A 20,556-nucleotide genomic window follows, 5' to 3' on the forward strand; every position below is an offset into this window, starting at 1 on the left:
GACCCTCTGTGACATGCAGACACACGCAGGCACATGTCCACAGTATGACTGATTAAATGGAGAAAGTAGGCTTTATTAGAGAGTATATGTATTTAATAGAAGAAATAGTAACTCCTTACTCAGCCTCCCCTCTCATTTATCTTCAACTTGCCTTGTTTTATTGTTGACTCTAGATCTGTCTGACCCAGCTAACAGGGATATAAACAGAGCTGGCCCCAAAATAGCCTAAAATGCTTTTATTTAGAATCTCGAAGGCAGCAAGTCAAGGGTACATGTTGCCTCCATCCAAAAGCATGAAGCAACAGGAAGAGAATGTCTACTCGAGGAGTCTGCCAACTTCCCAAGCTGAAGGGAAAAATTGGTATTTTTATTATGAAGAAAGGACTCTGACTGTTTGACTTAGAGCTCATAGAAAAGTTCCTTTCTGTCACTTGAGAAAGAGAGAAGACGTGCGACAAAACAAAATCAGTTATTAATTTGTTTCTTTTCTTGAAAAAGAAGCACTGCTTTTGCCTCTGTGCCAAGCTTGCTTGATTTAGTGCTTCTTTGCAGTAATAGCAGTGGAGGTTAAGCTCTTCGGAGTGCACGTGCTATTCTGGAATTAGTTTGACTTTTTTTGGTAAAGACTGTCAACAGGACCTGGAAAGGATTCCAGCAATACTCAGGCTTTTCAGGAATATTAGAGGGCAATATGTAATTTTTGGCAAAAAAAAAAAGACGCTCGTAGTAATCTGAGCTTCGTCCATATGAATCTGATTAAGCATGTATTGTAATATCTGTGCACACTGTCTGCTCCATGGCAGGGGAGGTCAAACTAAATTTAGTTTATTAAAAAAACAAAAGAAAAAAAAACACCAGGATCTAATGGACAATTGTTTGTTAGAGGTATATAAAGAGACATTAGAGAAAAGGGTTCTGCCACCTACAATGAAGCAAACATTCATTACCATCATCACAAAAAAGGGGAAAGACCCAAGGGTGTGTAAGCATCATCCAGTTTTGCTAATGTAGGTTGATGTGAAAATTATTTCTAAAATGAGTGTGAATGAGTAAGATGATTGCATTATTAATAAACCGCAATCAAGTAGGATTTATTCATGGTTGAAACTCTTTAGGAAATATAAGATGTTTCATTAATGCAGCCATCTCACTCCGCACCAAAAAGGCATTTGATGGTTTTTTGAATGTTTTTTTCTTGAAAATGGGACAAATTATGTTTATTTATTAGATGGAAGACTGAAGGAATAAAGATTATGGAAGACTGGATGATTATTTAAAAAAATAGATAAATATATACAACATAAATATCCATCTTTGTGTGTTGAAAGCTGTTCTTTCTAAGATCCTGGATCAAAAGCCAAGGTCACGTGGCTCAGCTATTCTCAGCATGGTGGCTGAAATCAGCGACCTATGAAAACCAACTTATGCAAATACACCACCCACAAGATAGTTAAAAGTTATCTTTAGGATTTTCCCAACAGACGCTCTGAAATTCAGTGAACACAAAAAAGACAAACCCAACAGAGGCAGCAACAGAATGTTTTCCAAGAGAGAAAAAACAGAAAAGTGGGCCATCACTTAGTTGTGTTAGAAAATGAGCTAAAATGTAAGTAACTCCAACCAGGACATAATTTAGCAATTTTCAGATATGCATTACAGTCCAAAACCTTTCTAAGCATTAGCTCAGAGAAGTGAATGCAAGAATGCACATCCTGCGAAGGCTGATTGGCCTGCACTGGGACTAAGACTAGCTCGCTAGTACAAAGTCTGTGTGATATCCAGTTGCGTCCACGTGACAATACTGCTGCAAGTGTCTGGTGAATTCGCAGGGTGTCATGTGTGCTGTCTGGTGTACACCCTATCCAAGCAGCAACATCTTGTGAACAAAACAGAGTGTTTTTCTTCTATTAGCAAGAGCATATTTGAAGTGGACAATATCCTGCTGTGTGCTAAAAGTGACGATACACCATCTATGACCATTGTCCTGAATTCAAATTGTCAGATATTCTTTATATCTTATCTGGAAACATTTCTGTTGACTCTGTTGTTTAACTCTGTTTTGTTCTGCACAGAGTTGTGTGTGTGTGTTGTTGGGTGCAAGTATTTACAATTTGTTTGTTCATTTGGTCACATGTGAGTACATATGAGCACATATGAGTATGTGCAGTGCATAGATACTTTCTTAATCAGCTTCTGTTTTGTTAATCAGAATATATTTTCTTGTCTCACAGTGCACTAATCTTTCTCTGTGACGCCTCGATATCAAGCCTGAAATATGGGCATTGGTTATGTGCATGCATTGCTTGAGCATAATTTCTTGCTTGCAAAACCTGCAGTGTAAGCTAATTTGCAGTTGTTTCTGTATGCAAGTATTTATGAAATTCTTCCATATAGCACCTGGTATTAAACATGGCAGTAGACCTTTCTTAGAGGTGTCAGGACACAGAGAAACAGAGCATTTTACTGTGATTCCTTCTTTGTGCTTGTCATTTTATCTCTATTTCTTTCTATGGCCTTTTTCGTTTTGCATATTCACTGGGAATTGTTAGCAAAGCTCACCTACTGTTTCTAATCAGCTGCTTTTGTAGTTCCCCAGTAGCAGAATGTAGCTCACCCTGGCAACACTTGCATACACACACTTATCACGAAAAAAAACGCACTTTGGGGAGCATTTATAAGAATACCTTTTCCATATCTTTGCCTTTGCACTCTGTCTCAACTTTGGCACAGATATAGGTAGATACATGCATGCAATCTTGTGCACATACAGCCAGTGTGATAGCGTAGAAGACAGATTGGCATTAAGAATGACAAATAAAGGAAGATAGATAGTAAGGTAGACAGAGAGAAAAAGGCCCAGACAATGACCCTCCTTGAAACTTGTTAGAAATCGCGGCATTCAGCATGGCACTGGCACGGCAAACTTTAGGAGAACAGCCCATCTGTCTCTCAAAAGCAGCCCCTCTCCCCTGTCTCTTTCCTCCTCTCTCTTTTTTTCCCCCGTGTTTCTTTGTCACTCTCCAACTTGGTTGTACTTCCTGTAACCCTGGTAGCCTTTATTCCTTTCATTCAAAGAATGAGTTTGTAGTTGCACTGCAGCTCCCAGCACATTGTGTTGCTTTAGTGCGTCTGTGGTCCCTTTTCTGCTTTGGGCATAGAGAGAATCGAAACTATCTTCCTCGCTTTAACATTTAGTTAAAAGTGTCATTTAGAATGCATTGTACCGTGTGTATGCGCTATTATATTTGCATGCAGTAGTTGTGTGTCATGAAAGATTGCCAAGATGTCATGCCAAGACAACTTTTTTGATAAAATATACGTTTTTCCCTTTTTTTTTCCTATTCTGTTAACTATGAGATTTTCTCTATTGTTAGATGTTTCTTTCCACAGAAGGATAAAGTCCGAACATTAGGAGAAATTTAACACTAAGGACAACTTACTACACAAAGTATAGAATAACACAGAGTAAATATGGCAAAGTATGTATTTTCATCCAACTGGAAGTGGAAGAGGATGGACAGATATATATATATATTTTTCATGTAGTGCGTATATACCCTTTCAATATACAAAGTATGTTTATAAAAGCAACATATAAGACAATATCACTTTTTATATGTTTGTGTCTAGAAGCCACTTTCTTTAGCTGTCTGTGTACAAATTGAGGCTGATTTCAAAGGGTTCTAATTCTTTCATCACCTGCTGTGTTTCATTATATCAGCTTGTAATTCTGAGCCCTGACGCTTAAACAATACTAACACACACACGCACACACAGACACGGGCACACAAACACACATAACCTAATTAAAATGGTCTGGTTAAGCACCATGCGTCAGGGCATAGTAAGGGTAGGTGTTAGGCTTTTGGAGGAGGTGGGGTGTTGTAGGCTGGGAGCGCACAAATCTCAACTTAAACGTAAAGAGATTAGACAACTTTTGCAAGATATTAGCTGTTCAAAAATGAGAAAAATGTCCCTAAGCCTCTTGTACAAGCGCTGCATGTGGACAAGGCCCCCTTTTGTTTCACAGGGAGAGGCATGAAGCAAAGTGTGATTAGCCTGTGTGTGTGTGTGTGTGTGTGTGTGTGTGTGTGTGTGTGTGTGTGTGTGAGTGTGAGAGAGAGTCACCAGGCCTGTGACGTATAGGATGAAAGGACAAGACAAGTGTGTGTGGTGGCTGCATCACCTTCATGCCATGTATGACAATAAAATTATGGTTTCCCCACATTTCACTCAGGTTCTTTAAAACATGAAGTAACATTAAAAAAAATAGTGCTCTTAAGCTGTTTTTATGACCACACGACACTTCCCAGATTTAAAGATAGTCAAGTGTTATTGTGGCATATAATGAAAATGGGAATTGTAGACATAACTCTATAGACACAAGGTTATTCGCAATATACTTGACCTCATATATGTAAGCCACTGTTTAGTATCAAATAAAAAGGCTTATGCTACTGCTAAAATAACGTAGTAGCGCATGTCATGATAAGACATTGCATGGTGCCTACGTGAGTGTGACCATCATGCACTGCTCTTACATATGAGGCCTTATAAGACATATTTTGGTGTTTATAACCATGGATAACAATTTGTCAGTATGAAATAAATAACTTGAAGGATCAGAAGGTGGCACTCCGCATGGAAATGTTACCCTGCCATTCGATTTGATATTTGAACTTATTATTTGTTGTTACCAGATTTTTTTAAAGGAATATTGTTCCTTTACGTTCATCTATATGCATAAACACATAACATCTGTGGTCATACTTGATGTGTGTTAAACACCCATTGACTGTATTTATCTGAATCAGTATTTTATGTTGTTTCTGTCAAGCTTTAGAGGCCAAAAGAGATATGGAGGGATAGAAGAAAGGGCATTTAATGATGCCCTCTCTGCATGATAAGGAGAGCCACCAGAGTCCCTGGTGTGTGACATGGCCTGGCCCCTGTCATCACAGAGCTCCTGTTGTGGCTGAGAAATATCCTCCTCTACCCCTCCCTCACCCTCACCTACTTTCTCTTATTGCCAGAGAGGGGGTGGAGAGGTGGGGGGGCAGTCAGACAGACAGAGTCCAGACAGAGGCCATGTGAGTATGTGTCATATGGAACAGATTTAGTGCTAATGACCCCCACCCACGCACCGACGCATCAACTCCACCCCAGCGCTACACACACGCACATGCTCTGTGCCCACCTTCTGCCACCTATTCCTCCAACCCCCAGCTTTCATTCCTCCATACTGGCCAGTATCATCCCTTCACAAGCAAAGTGGGTTTGTTCCAGCACCAGTGTCCCATGGCTTCACCCATTCAAGCACAGTTGCGCCCTTCTCACCCACTGCCTTCCCCCTTTCCTTCTGGTCATCCCTCAATGGCGTCTTGGAGTGAAGACAAAATTAGGTCATAAAAATTAGGACATTAACTTTGTTTGATTTTAATGTCAAGTCTCATTTTAGGAACTGAGAGCATTTAGAAATCAAGCGCTTCCCCAAAAGGGACTGGCATACACCTTCTAACCTGCTAACCTTCTTCTAATATATTCTATTAAATTCTACTGTTAGCTAAAAAATGAGGGTAGGCCTTGGTTCTGAAGAATTGAAATGAGCATTTTTTGGGATTTGACTAGGGATTTGGACTTAACTTCAGTTCAATTTGAATGATTTAAAACTTGCCTTAAGATCTTTAAAGTTTACTTAAAACATACTCTGACTAGTCTAGAACAGCGGTCCCCAACCTTTTTTGCGCCACGGACCGGTTTATGCCCGACAATGTTTTCACGGACCGGCCTTTAAGGTGTCGCGGATAAATACAACAAAATAAAACCAGTACCGAAACCGAAAAAAAGAAGATTTATTCATAACACACGTGAAAAGACCCAGGAAAACAGAGTTAACGATAAAAACGATAGCAAAATAACGCTGAAAACCGATAAAAACCCTGAAAACCATACATTTCACACCTGAGCCTCAACTCTCGCGGCCCGGTACTAAACGACTCACGGACCGGTACCGGTCCGAGGCCCGGGGGTTGGGGACCGCTGGTCTAGAAGCACTCCAGGCTTGAACTGGGAAAGACTCAGGCTCTCTTTGAACCTGGAAACAGGTGTGTCTTTCTGCAGGTTGGGTGCAGAGGTGGTGTAAGGAGCTGATACTTTGTCAGGTTAGGATGAATGAAGAAAATGAGTGAAGTGTCATTGACAGAACCGGGGGGGATTAGAGAAAAGTGGGACTATCTAGGGCAGACAGTGTTGAAAAGGTTTTTTAAAAAATGTGTGAAAGTGTCGACAGAAGGTGGATTTCGAGTAGAAGTGCTGCTGTCCCTTTAGATCCAAGCAGCAATCATGCGTCCTGAAAAACATTCTTCACTGAAAGTCTCAAGAGCCCCATTTTCACCATTTTTTACAATGAATAAGATATATTGTTGTATGTAAATTACGATGTGGAGATTGTGTTATGAAGCTTCGACCACTTTGGGTCTTGACCTCAACATCGACCTTCACTCAGCCCATCGGGCCTCTGCACTTCCCCTATCTATGTCACATTGAGTCTGGCATTCTTTCACGTTAGCGCATCGCAGCGCTGCAGATAGGTCTGCCAGACACCTCCTCTTCTCTTCTAGTATCTCTGCAGCACTCACACACACACACACGGTTAATTGGTAACCAGAGTTTATGAGTAGCTGGGAACTCATAGTTTGACGACGCCGTTCGAAGACGCGTGAGATAATATGTCGGCTTTCGGTGAGTTATGATTACACATGTGAATGTTTGAGATGTATGTCTGAGGTATGGTACTGCGTGAAATGTCGGTCTGCGTATACGTGTTGTAGTTTGAGGTTGTTTCGAGTTGTGACAATGCTTCTAGAGAGGGGTGGTAACGGGCTACTTGGGATAATACTAAATATTTGTTTAGTGTTATCATGTGAAGTTCCTTTAAAGCACACGTTTAATTTCCTTCTGCTGAGAAATGCGAACATCTATAACCGCCGCATGTGCAACACATCCTTTTTTTTCTATCATTGAACAATAACTTAGCGAAGGATTCTCTTTTAGACGGAAGTTATTTTACCCCTTTGCCTCTTCAATCAATATCAATAAAGTGCTCTGGTAATCTATTTTTACCCTCCTTCAACAACTCAGAGATCAATACTCATCTGTCATGGTTTCAACGCTGAATGTTATCACTTGTGCTGGAGATTAGCCCGCTGGAGCATCTTATCCTGACATTTTCTGTTAACCTGAGTTATGTAGGTTAGAATCAGAGATCCCTGTCTGTTGCTTATAGGTTATATTTGTCCAGTGATCACATATCAACTTCAAGTAACAGAGGACGATCCCTTAAATATTACCAAAAACGTGGCCCATTTTCTTTCTTTTTTTGTTTTTATTAAGTTAAGAACTTGTGAATTTTTACATTTTCTTTCAACATATCTGAATATTTCTTCCAAGGAATTCTCAGTCAAACTTTAAAAAGTATGAAAAAAGCATTCTTGTTCAAAGGTGTTCCTCTTATTGTTTTACAATTTATTTTCAATGTGATTTACATAGCGCAAAATCACAACAACTGTTGCCTTAAGGTGCTTTTTATATTGTAAGGCAAAAGCCCAACAGTATTAGAAAGAAATCCTCAACATTCAAACGGCCGGCAATGAGCAAGCAAGTGGGGAAGAAAAACTCCCTTTTAACAGGAAGAAACCTCCAGCAGAACAAGGATCAGCCCATCAGCTGTGACTGGTTGGGGGTGAAAGACCAGGGAGCAGAGCGAGGTAGAACACACTGTTAGAGTTCCCTGATCAGTTCCCTGTTTTGGTCAGCTTTTTTTCTTCTGAGCCTCATGTCTTTAAAGTTGTTAGTTACACAAGGGCTCTTTGCTCTGTTTAAGTGTTTTTTGTATCCTCTGTTATAGCGTTTTCCTCTCACTGGTCAGTTAACCTGCCTGGTTAATGGGAGCCTATTACTCTGTCACAGTAGTGAAGACAGTCATCCATATCCCAGACTGACACAGCACCCAACCAGGGCCATCCTTCATCCCATTCTCATCCTTCAAGCCTGACCACTCTCTTCCATCTGTCTGTCAGACCGGGACTTGACCTCTCACCTTTGGAGGCCCGCCCATCTTGTTACCCCTAACCTTCTCTCAATTGTGCCACTGGCCAGCAATGGTTAATGTGTGTGTGTGCATGTGTGTGCATCTGAGATCTTTTTTTTTTTTCAAAACTGTTTCTGAAATCCTCTAAAAAGGGTTTTGTGATATTAAATAGTTCATTTACACTTAGTTGGATGTATTTGGAGTAGGATTGGGTCACATCATTTTAATATTGAGTATGAGTTTGTTTTTCTTTTTAAAAAAACAATAGAACATCAATATCATCCGGTAACAGTTTGAATGTTTTATTATTGGTATTTTTTTTATCTGTAGAAGCACCACTTAACTGTAGTCAGTTTATTTTTCTATAGCTCACAAATGCATTCTTCTGACATGTAGATATCTGGCACTATTATGAGAATCAAATTCAAATCAAACCACTTCTAGCAGTGATTTTGGTTTAATGGTGAGTTTGATGTGGCCCATTTGGACCGGTTCAGCATCCAGCCCAATGTGGTGAATGGTTCTAGCTAAGGTAGCGTCAGTGCTCCCTTGCCCTTGTTTCTTCACACACACACACACACACACACACACGCACGCACGCACACATGCACTCACACACACACAGACACAGCCACTCATTGCCACCAGACCAGCCATGTAATTGATGACAGAGGTCTAACATTTGCAAACCAAATGTGGAAGAGGGAGAAAGAGCAAACTCTACTTCTAACACCTCTTTCTTTCTCTCCTTTTCTATCTCTCTGCCTCTCCACCTCCTCTCACTGTCTATACGCCCACTCTTTCATTAGGCATTTGTCACATTGATATGAAGGGCCAGGGCAGCATTGTGACATGCTCAGAAGGCAGTATAAATATTTGATTAGCTCTAATGGAAATCGTCACAGGGCGCTAATTGCACCACACATTATCTGAGGTGCAGTATCAGCAGCGGACATCCCCTTTGATCCTCCCTCTGTCTGCCCCTCTCCTCTTCCTTTTACCCATCGAAGTCTCTTTATTCCTTTGTTTATGCAGTTTATTTTGGGTCATATGTCATTAAGTGACCTCACCAACCCACCCCTCCTGCCTTCCTGCCTTCTATTGTCACTAGCCTGTCTCGCTGATATCTTTCTTTCAACGCACTGTGACGTCGCAGTCTGCCTCTGCTCTCCTCCTTAACGTATTTGTGTTGTTGTTTCCGTATTTCCTTCTGTGAAGTAGGTGAGGCAAAAATAGCGGCAATGGCCGTATGCCCACGGAAATGTATGCACCCACGGGTAACCAGAGGACAGTAAACAGAAGGGAAACCACATAGACGCTTGCTTTCATCTCCAGCCAGTTCAGGACGTAAAACCAGCTATACGGACATGAAATATTACCATGGGAGGGTTATAAAATATAAACGGATATTAATGAAATAAAAATCAATAAATTGCTGGTGCTGGGTATATACTTTCTAAAGATATGATGATTGGATGCATATTTAATACTAATTTTACGCAAAAAAAAAAATCACAAGTCAGGCTTAATAGCCTGAGAATAATTTTTTAAAACAAATTGAAAGTCCATATTTTAACCATGTTTTTGTGTAGCTATTCCAGTAAGAATCAACTCACTTTTTGTTGCACCTGTCACCACTCAGCTCAGTAAATGTGCTCGTTCATTCTGGCTTCAAGCCTCCATTTATTTGTTTACTCCCAGTGTTGCTTTTAATGCGAGCAACTCAGTTTGTTTTTGTTTTTTTTATGGCTGCTTCTAATGCACACGCATTACAATTTATTTTCTTAACACATCCTTCCTTAACCTTCGTTCTGTTTGTGTTTACTTGTTGTTATTTACGGTGCGTCTCCAGCAAAGATCTGTGACATTGTTTGCTGTCGCTCCCCTTTCTTTCTCTCTTTCTCTCACCCTCCCTCAGACGCTTCCATTTAGCCAAAGACAAAACAAGTTAATTAGATCGGAAGTGCGGGCCCATCAATGGGGAATCAGTATTCAGATCAAGACCTTGTCTGGACACAAACAGCAGGAAGCCAAACAAGACCCCAGTGCTGCTGAATGGGAGGACGGGAGAGGGAAAGAGACACGGAGAGAAACAGAGTGTGAGAGCCTGTAGTTGGTAGGGTGAATGGGGGCAAAATGCACTGTTTGGCTAATTCTGTTGTATCTCTGGGTTCCCTTTCATATTTGTGTGCCTGAACAACACCTTGTCCTTGTAACACAAAGTTGGCATTGTTTTGTATCATTTTGTATTTGTATTTTTTTTTAACATTGGTTCTAAATTTGTTTATTTGTGAAGTTTGGTTTCCTTCATGTATTCTTCTTACCTTGCTCTGCTATTAAGCATTGTGAACTTGACTTGTTTATGAAGTTGCCCACTTCCACCTTACAATTAAGCAAGATGCTAATGCATGCTGCTATTGTTAGGACACTCTGAATAGCATTGAAGGTCAGTAATGTAACTTTTAAACACAATGACAATGACCTGATTCATAGTTTGTAAGCTTTTAGCATTATCTCCCAAAAAAAACAAACATGGCGATTGCTGTACTCTAAATGTAAGTAGGTGTTCAGTGCAGGATATGTAGTGTGTTGCTACTATACTACATATAAAGGAACGTATGCATTTTTGTGAAGACATTGTTAGCAAATATGGTAGCACATACAGCAGCAGATATAAAGATGGGGGAGAAGCAGGGAGACGAGCGAGGAGAAGAAAGTGGAAAGGGGAGGGGGTGGGAGGTATAGCTCCCATTATCTCGTGCGGAGGTCCACCTGAGCTAAAGACAGTCATTTGTTCCCGAATCGACCTGTCGACCCCTCCTAATTACCAGCCAATTATTTCCAAATGGACCCGCGTTCACCCCACACCCTGCGCACTTAAAGTGGAGAGGGACAAAATTGCCTGCCTCTGTCTTTTTCATTCTCTCCATGTCTGCCTAACCCTGCCTTTCTTTTACTCCTCTCTCTCTCTTTTTTATTCAGTCAGAAGTATTTTTGCACTTATTGTTGCACTCAGTTGCCTAGCCATATCTCACACACACACACACAAACACACGTGGTGGTTGTATGTGTGTTAATTAAGAGTCGTAATTATGGAAGGAAGTGACACTCGACCTGTGTGTATGCATGTGCTGGCGTGTGATGCATGTGCATAGGTATTTGATTTCAAGAAACAGGAAACATTTTGATGAATCCATTTTTTTTTTGCCACATGCGTGCATGCCTAGAAACACAGCAAAGAAGTGAGATAGAGTACAGGGATGAGAAGCAGTCACCTAAGCACATCATATCTGCATTATGTATTTATATTCTCTCTTCTCTCCGGCACCGGTCAGTCTCAGCCAGCTGATGTGTATCGATGGGTCTGGCATTCAGGAGCCACCCAAAGGAGAAGAAGTCTGTGGCTATGTTCCCAGAATTCTTTGTGGTTGGCCTCCATTGTTCTCAACCACTTGTATACAGTATTGTCAGACTGATTGTGAGCCTCCGCTCGCGCTCTCTCTCTCACTTCGAGGACAGCTAAAAAGCGAGCCGAGCAGAGGAGGGGGACGGAGGTGAAGTGGATGAGGAGGAAGGGAGCAGTAAGCATTGTGTCCCTCGCTCGCCATTCTCCTGCCTTCCCATCTGTTTCCCTCTCTTCCTTCCTGTTTCTGTGGGATAGTGAACAGATTAGTAATAACACCGCCACCGCTCCTAATAGGGGAAGTCATGGTCGGGAAATATGATGGATAGGTTTGAGATATCATCTGGCTGAGTGGTGCAATAGTTTTGAACTCTGACACCTAGCTGCTTGCTGTATTACTTTGATCACTTTGGTGCAGACTCAATGAGCATGTGTGAAAGTCAGAGTGTACTGTATGATTATAACGCCATGCTGATGTGCATGAGAATGCAGTGTTTGTTTGTTTTTTCATATTTTTACTAACTATATCAAAGTAGTCAGTTTATACGTTATTGCACACACGCCTGACTGCATCTCCATTTACACGGGATGAACATGTGACACGCATAATTTTCGTTCTCTAGTCCTCTCTAGTCCATTACTTGATGTCATTAGCATCCTTTAAACAACTAAAATAAAAAGTGACCTATTAGAGGCTTCGGAGAACCATTATTTACTGAAGGTATTACTTTAGCTTTCATACTCACATGTCTTTGTATCCCTATATAACCTGTTCTTTTCCTATGATATAAATCCTATTGAGTACTAGCTTAATAGCCCCACAGGGATCATTTGGCTTCATTTGATCTAAACTAATATGCATATTGAGGAAAGTTCACAGTTACATGGCTTAATGTGTCTGTGTGTGTTCTGCTCATAGTGGGCAGAGACGGAGCTGCGTACCGGCCTCCTGGCTGAGTTTGAAGCTAAGTGGATTAGCATATCTCCCATGTCAGTTCCATTCACTGTGATAGCCTGATGACATGGGACTGTGTGATGGCCGTGACCCACCTGACGTCCAGAGCTCAGGCCTCCCAGCAGGTGGTCTTAGTCTGGTAGTGAGGAAGAAAGCAGGAGTGAAAGATGAAGGAGTTCTCATTCGTTATTAGAGTAGAGATGGACGGCAAACATAACTTCCTGCAAAGCTCTGGGTAATTTCTTGGCTTTTCTATAAGTCTATTAAAGCCTGGTCTTATTTTATCTACATTATATGCCATTTAGTAAATGCAAATACAAATTGTTAATAGAAGCATTATGTATAATTTGCATTGGATAATGCCCTTCCTACAAATTCTGTATTTTAAGGTAGATGACAAATGACAATATATATATTTGCATGTTGCATGCTCTCTAAGACTTATATGCAATTATGTGTTTTATACAGTCTTGTAGGATACACAGCACTACACCACAAACAATGGTAATAAAATGATAATATTAAAAGTTTAGTTTAATTAGTTTATTTTTACAGTGGGACAACTATATTACATCAACTGCTCAACACACCTCACCATTTATAGCCTTAGCTGGTTTGCAATGCCCGTCCCTATCTGGGCCTTTGAAAACACACACAAAAAAAATCAATAAGGTGTACAAACTAAATAAGAGGTGCATACATGTATATGTACAATTGGAATTCAGAATTCAGTGTAGTTACACTGCATTATACTTGAGGAAATGACTTTGACTTTAAACAAGAACCCTTCAGCACCTCCACACATTCAACTCCATAAGAGCTGATAAGCTTTAACCTTGAGTACATTTGCTTTGCCGTAGTATAAATAACCTACTTTAATTGTTCAATAACAGAACACTAAAGTTAAACATATTCAAGTGCACAGAGACTGAGTGCTGAATTCTGTTGCTCACATTAGCCTTTTGTTTTTTTGCTGCTCTTCTCTTCACCTTATGTCCCTTGTGTCTCTCACACCTCTTCTTTTCCATATCTTTCCATTTCTTTCTCCTTCCCCAAAGACCAAGAGTCTCCGTCGACCGTTGTAGTCATCCTGCGCTCACTCTCATACTCTTCGCCCACCACCTCCATTCCGTTCCTCCTCCTCCTCCCCCACCGGAGTCTCGCGCCGGCCTAGCCAGGCAATGCTAACACTTTTGTCAGGGTGATTAATAGCGTGCTCGATTGTCGTTAATTCACTGGCTAATGACTGGAGGGAGCGAGAAAAAGAGAGGAGCAGGAGCAAGGCTAAAGAGTAATAGACTCATGTATCGGTGTATGCTGCGTCCAGTCTGCCAAACCACACTGACTAACACAGACACACACTCAGCATGCACACACACCCAAGTGCATCCATGTCGGCTAAGAAATCTGTTGGCCATGAATTCCCTCTCTAGATTTTCATCTAACTATGATAATGAGGCAGGTCAGGACATATAGATATTACTGAGGTGGACACAACACAATATTGACCAAGATCCAGTAAGATTTTATTGAAATCAGTGTAAAAAATGTGATTATTATTTCACATTTTACACATTAAAGACAATATAAACCCATCCTAAAATAAAACGTTAAACTGAATAAAGTGCCCTGCTTCAAAAAAATACATGCACACATACAGACGCACAAGTCAAACCTCTCTTTTCCCTGGTTAATTAGAATAGATGGGTTTGTTCTGAACACTGTCTGCCTTGGTACTCCCCTAGCTGCTGTCTGGCCTCCCGAATGGCCTGCTAAATGAAGCTGCACAAGAAGTGAGTGTAGGGACTCTCTCTCACACACACACACACACTCACACACAGACACACACACACCTAGAGACTCACATATAGAAACGGAAAAAGAGATCGACAAAGCACAGTGTGAGAGTCTGTTCCTGAAAAGTGGAATCTTTGAGAGCAACCATACGTTCTGTTATTCTGTTGCCTTAGAAGTGACGTTTTTTGATACATTAAATAAAAACTGCGATAAATTATTTGCCTCTAGATTTGATTGATTTCCATTACTTCTGTGGATAGTGACTGTGCTGACTACCTTCCACCGGTAGTGAGGATGTCTTCATAAATCAGACTCACCTTTAGATCTCAGTGAAGCTGTAAAAATAATTCAAGAATTGCTTTCCATGGTGGTGAAAATTTGACTGTGGCGTTTGACATTCAAACTTTGCTTCACTGCCTTGTTTGTGCGGATGTGCTCTGAGTGTTGACGATGACTCCGGTTTGGTCCCACTGTCCCCCAACTGGCTCCTTCGTTCAGTAGCCTCGGAGGATTGGAAATATAAAACATTTAGCAGTTACGCTGATTTATCTTACCGCCGACTTTGGCGTCCTCTTTAGCAATGCAATGGTCTGATACATTAAAGTAATGAGAATAGTTTTCTTCTGCCCGAATTGTTTGTTATTGATTCTGATGCTCAGTTTAAAATAGCTGATTTATGTGGTCTCGGTTATTGTGACGTGTAAATGTAAAGGGTTTTGCTTAGTTTTCGCTGTTAAATCATGTGTAGACTATTCACTTTTGTTTGATTCCATCTTTTCACCTTCTTCTTCTTTTGCACTCAGTATTCTTCCTGTTTTATCCACCTCCTTTCTTCCCCCTTCTCCCTCCTCTCTCCATCCCCACCCCCTGGGTGATGTTTGCAACTCAATTTGGCAAATGTAACTCAATATTGATTATTATTAATATTTATCATGTTTGTGAACATGTTTTCCTAGTGCTATTAATCTGCCCTGTTAATAAATGTCTGCAGCAGCCTGGTCCCCAGGGTCCCCTGGGACTACAGGGCCACCACACACACTTATACACGCACACGCAAAAACACACCTGCTCTCAGCTGCAGGAGGTTGCCTGCTGTCTCCTACTTGCCTGGAGGCTTGATCTCAGTGTATACACAGACTCACACATGCACTTTATTGGAGGATGGAATGGCTCTGGGCTGCTCAGCACAAATGACACATCAATACATCAGCCATGTTGTATTGATGCTACACACAAACATAAAAATGCACACTCACTCTCTCCATTCTGAGTTGCAGTGACCAAAGACTTCTAGCCTTATAGTCATAGGCAGTGATGAGACTCAGACAAAGAGACACCAATATTAAAGTAAATGTTCTAAATTCTGCCAAAAAACAAGGTCATTGGATCAGGATGCGTGGATATGAACCTTTTAAGAAATGGAAATTAAATTTCCGTTTTGTTCTCACGATATTTTAGTCATGTTAGCGCTTAAAGAAATAAAAACCACCCACTTTTTTTTACCACACTTTTCGTCAATGACATAAGCATCGTAAACTGTGGCTTGTAAAAATGCAAACTTAATAATAAAATAATTAAGTCCTATAGTTTGAGTATGTTATTGCTGAGATTGTTGCAAAGCAAACAATCCCAGTATATGTTGCTGTCGGATAAATTCTTTATTATAGTTATTATTGTTATTGCATAATTATCTGCAGCATTACATGAGCAACCCTGTGGAGGGGAAACGGGCCTTCAGATGGTGCATTGGCCTTTTTCTCTCTTTCTTTTTCTTTCGGTCTTTCTTTCCTTCTTACTTTCCACCTATTCCAAAGTAGCTGTGTTGTAGTTTTAAGTGTTGCTTGGAAATGCTCCCTGGTGCTTTTACAAGGGGAAACAGTGTGGTGTTCTTGCTCGGAGAGGCTTTCTCATATTGTAGATGATCGTGCCCCCAATGCTCGCTCACTAGTTCCACCCGCATGGAAATGCACAAACCTTCTCCACTGAATGCCCTCCTTTGGCCGCCTCGTCACATGCTTCCATTTACACGTCATTTTGGATATATGGTACCCCAGTGTCACTGTGGAAAAAATCACTATTGTACACTTTTCTTTCTTTCTTTCTTTTTTTTACTGCTCACTCTTTCTACCTTTTAATTTGCCCCTGTTTGATTTTTTACAGCTGCATCCCTCCTGTTTTAAATAGGGAAGTGGGGGTGGTGGGTGGTGGTGGTGTGGTGGTGGTGGTGGTGGGGGACTCTCTTTGTGAAGACAGAATCATCAAAAGCCTTACTACAGAGGAACAGGTACCAATATCGCTCTGTAGCCCTGTGACGCAGCTAAGTGGGACCACATTGACACAATATAGTGGCACAGGCAGCAGATTACACTTGGCTTTGCACACTGCCCCACATGCACACAGAGCTCCCATATCAAAATGTTTGGTCATTTATTGCTCAACCACCTAGCTATTTTTCATATCTGTCATGGTCCACACAGTCTCCCTCTGCCTTGATTTTTTTTAAAAATGTTTTCATTCAGCAGACGATCTTTTCCCCCCATATTTGGAGTCTCTGCTGAATTTTGCATAGTTTTGCCTTTCCCCTGGATATTGTCTTTTCATCAGTGGCTGGCTTTCTTTTTGAATTAAACCAGATCAATTTACAGCCAGCCAAAAGATGCAGTCTCTGTGTGTACTGGAGAAGGCAGTGAGAGAAATAGGATGTGTGTGCTTTATAATGGCCATCAATGGGACACACACACACACATTTTTTTTCCTCTCTCTTTTAATGTTATCATAGCCACAGCCATGACCTCACCATGATGCTTATACACCTGGCTCTGAATAATCGGGCTATTTTTGGCTGTTCTATCCTGTACTGTGCAGTTCTTTTTCTGTTCAATATGTGTATCCCTTCCTAACAAGAAAAAAATGCACCTTTGAGCAACAGCTTTACAAAGATTTGTAATTTTTGTTTTTTTTATTTTCACTAAAGGCATGACTGCTTACTCTGCAGGATATTAGCTGGTCTTTATTATATGCATTAGCTCCTTTCTCAGAATTTGTGTATGCCGTCAGTGTTGTTTCCTCCTGCTCTTCAGACTACATCGATAATACCGCTCAGTCCATATGCCACAAGGCACATGTGTTTGTGTGCGTCCAGGCAGACGGCAGAAAATTACTCCAGATCTCTATCTTTATGCATTTAAGTCTAGAGTGCTCTGATTAAACACAACCACAGAACAATTTGCCTTTTGCAAGGCCCTCCGATTAAACCACTGATTTTCAGCAAGTTATTTTGCTATGGCAACGCTGATTACAATGTTATCAGCATTTTATATTTTATTATTTTTATTAAAAAAAAATCCTCAGTAGCTTCTTCTAATCTTGAACGGAAAGAACATGTTTTCTTTAATATCTTGTGCTATTGTTGTTTCCTTGTTGTTGCAATAAATAGTTGATGGTGTCAGATGTGTACTTTAGGGTAGTGACTGTAAATGCTATATCTGTGTCATATCTTGTTCTTTCCCTTTGACATGTAGTAATTATGAGATATCATCTTTACCTACAACACCATCTGATCTCTTGCGCATGTGTTTTGAGTACAGTAACAGCTCCTTCAGTTGCAAACAGATGTGTGTTTGTGTGATACCCCGCATCTGTTCATACGTGCCCTAAAATCTTTGTTATTGCAAGGCCATGCTACAAAGCAAAGAGCTCCGTTTATGGCACGCATTTACAATTTATCAAATAAATGGGATGCCTTCATGTGGCCTGTGCCTGGCTCTCAGGCAGAGCAGAGTAGTTTTCCACTGGAATAACAGCCGCTGAACAAGCAGCCCATTGTAGCCATGGCCAGCACCGGGACCCCCAAGGTGCGAATTAATGATTGACCCCTGATGTAATCAGGATAAATAGCTCCCCGTAAAAGAGAAAGAGATGGCGTAGGGGAACAGAGAGAGAAAGAACAACATAAGGGGCCAGGGAGAGGAAGGCACTATCTGGCCTGGGTGTTTTTTAAGAAGCCCTTAGGGAGGCGAACCTAACATCTCTTTCTGGGACGTTTGAGACCCAGAGCTAACACACAGCTGTTTAAAAGCAGCTCAGTCATCAGTTGCTGGACTCTTTGTCTTTTCCTCTTTGTTTTCTTTCTCACCCTTCGACTTATGAGCCTGCTTTGTTTTCTCATTTGCAGTTTCTTTTTTTCATCATCAGTCGAACATGGTGTTACAGAAAGCCAAAGAACATTCGTCTCTGGTCTCACATGCTTTAAAAAAAATTGTTTTCTTTTTAGGAATTAACAAAGTTACGACTGAAAGTTGAACGTGTTTAATATCACACCGTGTTTGCCATTTCCGCTGTGGTTTACTGCACCATGCGTCTCACAAAAGATGTTTTGTTCATTAAGACTAAGAGGAACTTTTATTTTGCTTCCCTTCTCTTTGTTACTCAATTATTTGACGTAGCGATCTGTGCATTTTTTTTTTTTGGGGGGGGGGGTGTTGTTCATAGGGGCTCTTAAAGCCAAATGGTATTTAATAGATTTTCCGAGGCTGTCTCTCTGCTTGTCAAAATTGCTCTCAATGGGTCAAGTGCCAGTGAGAGTGGGGGAGTGAGCAGAAAGAGAGAGAGGGAGAGAGTGAGTGAAAAAAAAAAGTTTAACAGTCTGAAAACACTTTTGATTGTGTGGAAGGAGCAGCAGATAGGGCTGAGTTATAAAACTTTAATTGATCTGTGAAAAGTGGAAGCTACTGCTGGCTCACATGTTCCAATGCTTAATTGCACGCCTGGTCTGAATCCCCATGAAACAGTGATCATTAAAAAACGGGTTCCTTTCCAGTCAAAATCACTGGGATGACGCAAAATCACTAATAAAAGGCTGACTTTTACTGCTTCAGCTTTATGTGATAAGTTACCCAAATGTATGTGGACAAGCTGCAGGTTTGCCAGGCTCTGAAAAGCCCTTGTCACATGTTTCACATTTCGCATTTTAAAGTTACATGTCTAATTACAAGATAGCAAAAAAAGGTATCCACTGCAAATTGTGTGCTTTTCTACTCTTTCTGCAACGACGGTTTTGTTATTTGGATTCCCTAACAGCATATTCTGCCTGTATTTCTCTGCCTTTCTGACCTGACATAACACAGAAACAGCATTTTAGAATGAGTAAACTCACGGAAATAAAACATCCCAATTGTTAATTGAATTCAACTTGCATCATTTTTTTAATTAAAACCTCTCATTACAAAATAATATACTTCCACACACTAACAAGCACATTTTTAAAATGTCATGTTGCAGCTCCAGTTAAAACCTGGGCAGCGACGACAGGCTTGGCAGCAGGCTAGATGGAGGTTAGGAGGGGGGAAAGCGCTTGATTGGAACCACTCCTGCTGTAATTTTGGGCCTAGTTGGCCTGCTGATTGCCAGTCCCTGTGTTTAGATAGTAAAACTGCAGTGGTACTTTGACTTAAGACACCAGGACTGTCTAGAGAGGGATAACAAAGAGACGTGTATAGATGTGCTTAAGAAAACACAGAGACACAAACAAATAGGTACAGATCTGTTGAGGGCTGGATTGAAAAATGTGCATTTATTTCATATTTGTAAGCTTTCTTCTCCCTTGATGCCATTGGTCCTGATTCAAATTCCAATGTTATGCTATTTACGAAGGAAAATTATTACACATCTTAGCTTTACTAAAAACTTGATATGCCGCACTAAAAAGCCTCTACTCAACAACAGCCTAAGGGAATGACACTCACCAAAAGGCTCTAGTGCATACAAACTTTCATTTTACACAATAAATGCCTGAAATATACAGTATGAAAAACAAAATCATTAAATTTGAAGTTACCAAAACCATACTTGCTGTTCTTGTTTTCACTCATGTCACAATGGATCCTGGAGCGCCGGCACAATCATGCTGTCAGGTCTTAGATGTGAAAATAATAATGGGCGACGAGGCCCACCAGGTCAATGATAGATATAACGAATTATTTGTAAGATGAGTCCTGGCAGGACGTGGTGACCACGATGAAACTGAGAACTATTCCCACGAAGGACTTGGCCGCTATCGCTGTGTTTCAGGCTGTTCTCAGATAACCTCTGGAAAATCAGTGAACTAAGCATTTTGTTGCTGAAGCCAGTCAGATGGATAAGTACGACTTTCTGAGGACCACTAAATTTCCTCATTGTGCTGTGTGGTTTGCCGACAATTTAGAGGTTTGGACATTGAGGTGCATTTTGTAACTTAAGGCCAAGAACTCCTTGCATGCATAGTATGCCTCTGGGTTTGGAAATATGATTTACAGTATTTCAATTTCTGTCTTC

General features: G+C 40.8%; 1 protein-coding gene across 1 annotated transcript in view; it reads left to right on the plus strand.

Annotated features, from left to right (window-relative positions):
• prdm16 (PR domain containing 16) overlaps window positions 1-20,556 on the plus strand; it is a 185,420-nt gene that overhangs the window by 37,480 nt on the left and 127,384 nt on the right.

Source organism: Neolamprologus brichardi, chromosome 20 (assembly GCF_056152115.1).
Source record: "Neolamprologus brichardi isolate AB-2024 chromosome 20, ASM5615211v1, whole genome shotgun sequence".
In the NCBI taxonomy this organism is placed as follows: domain Eukaryota; kingdom Metazoa; phylum Chordata; class Actinopteri; order Cichliformes; family Cichlidae; genus Neolamprologus; species Neolamprologus brichardi.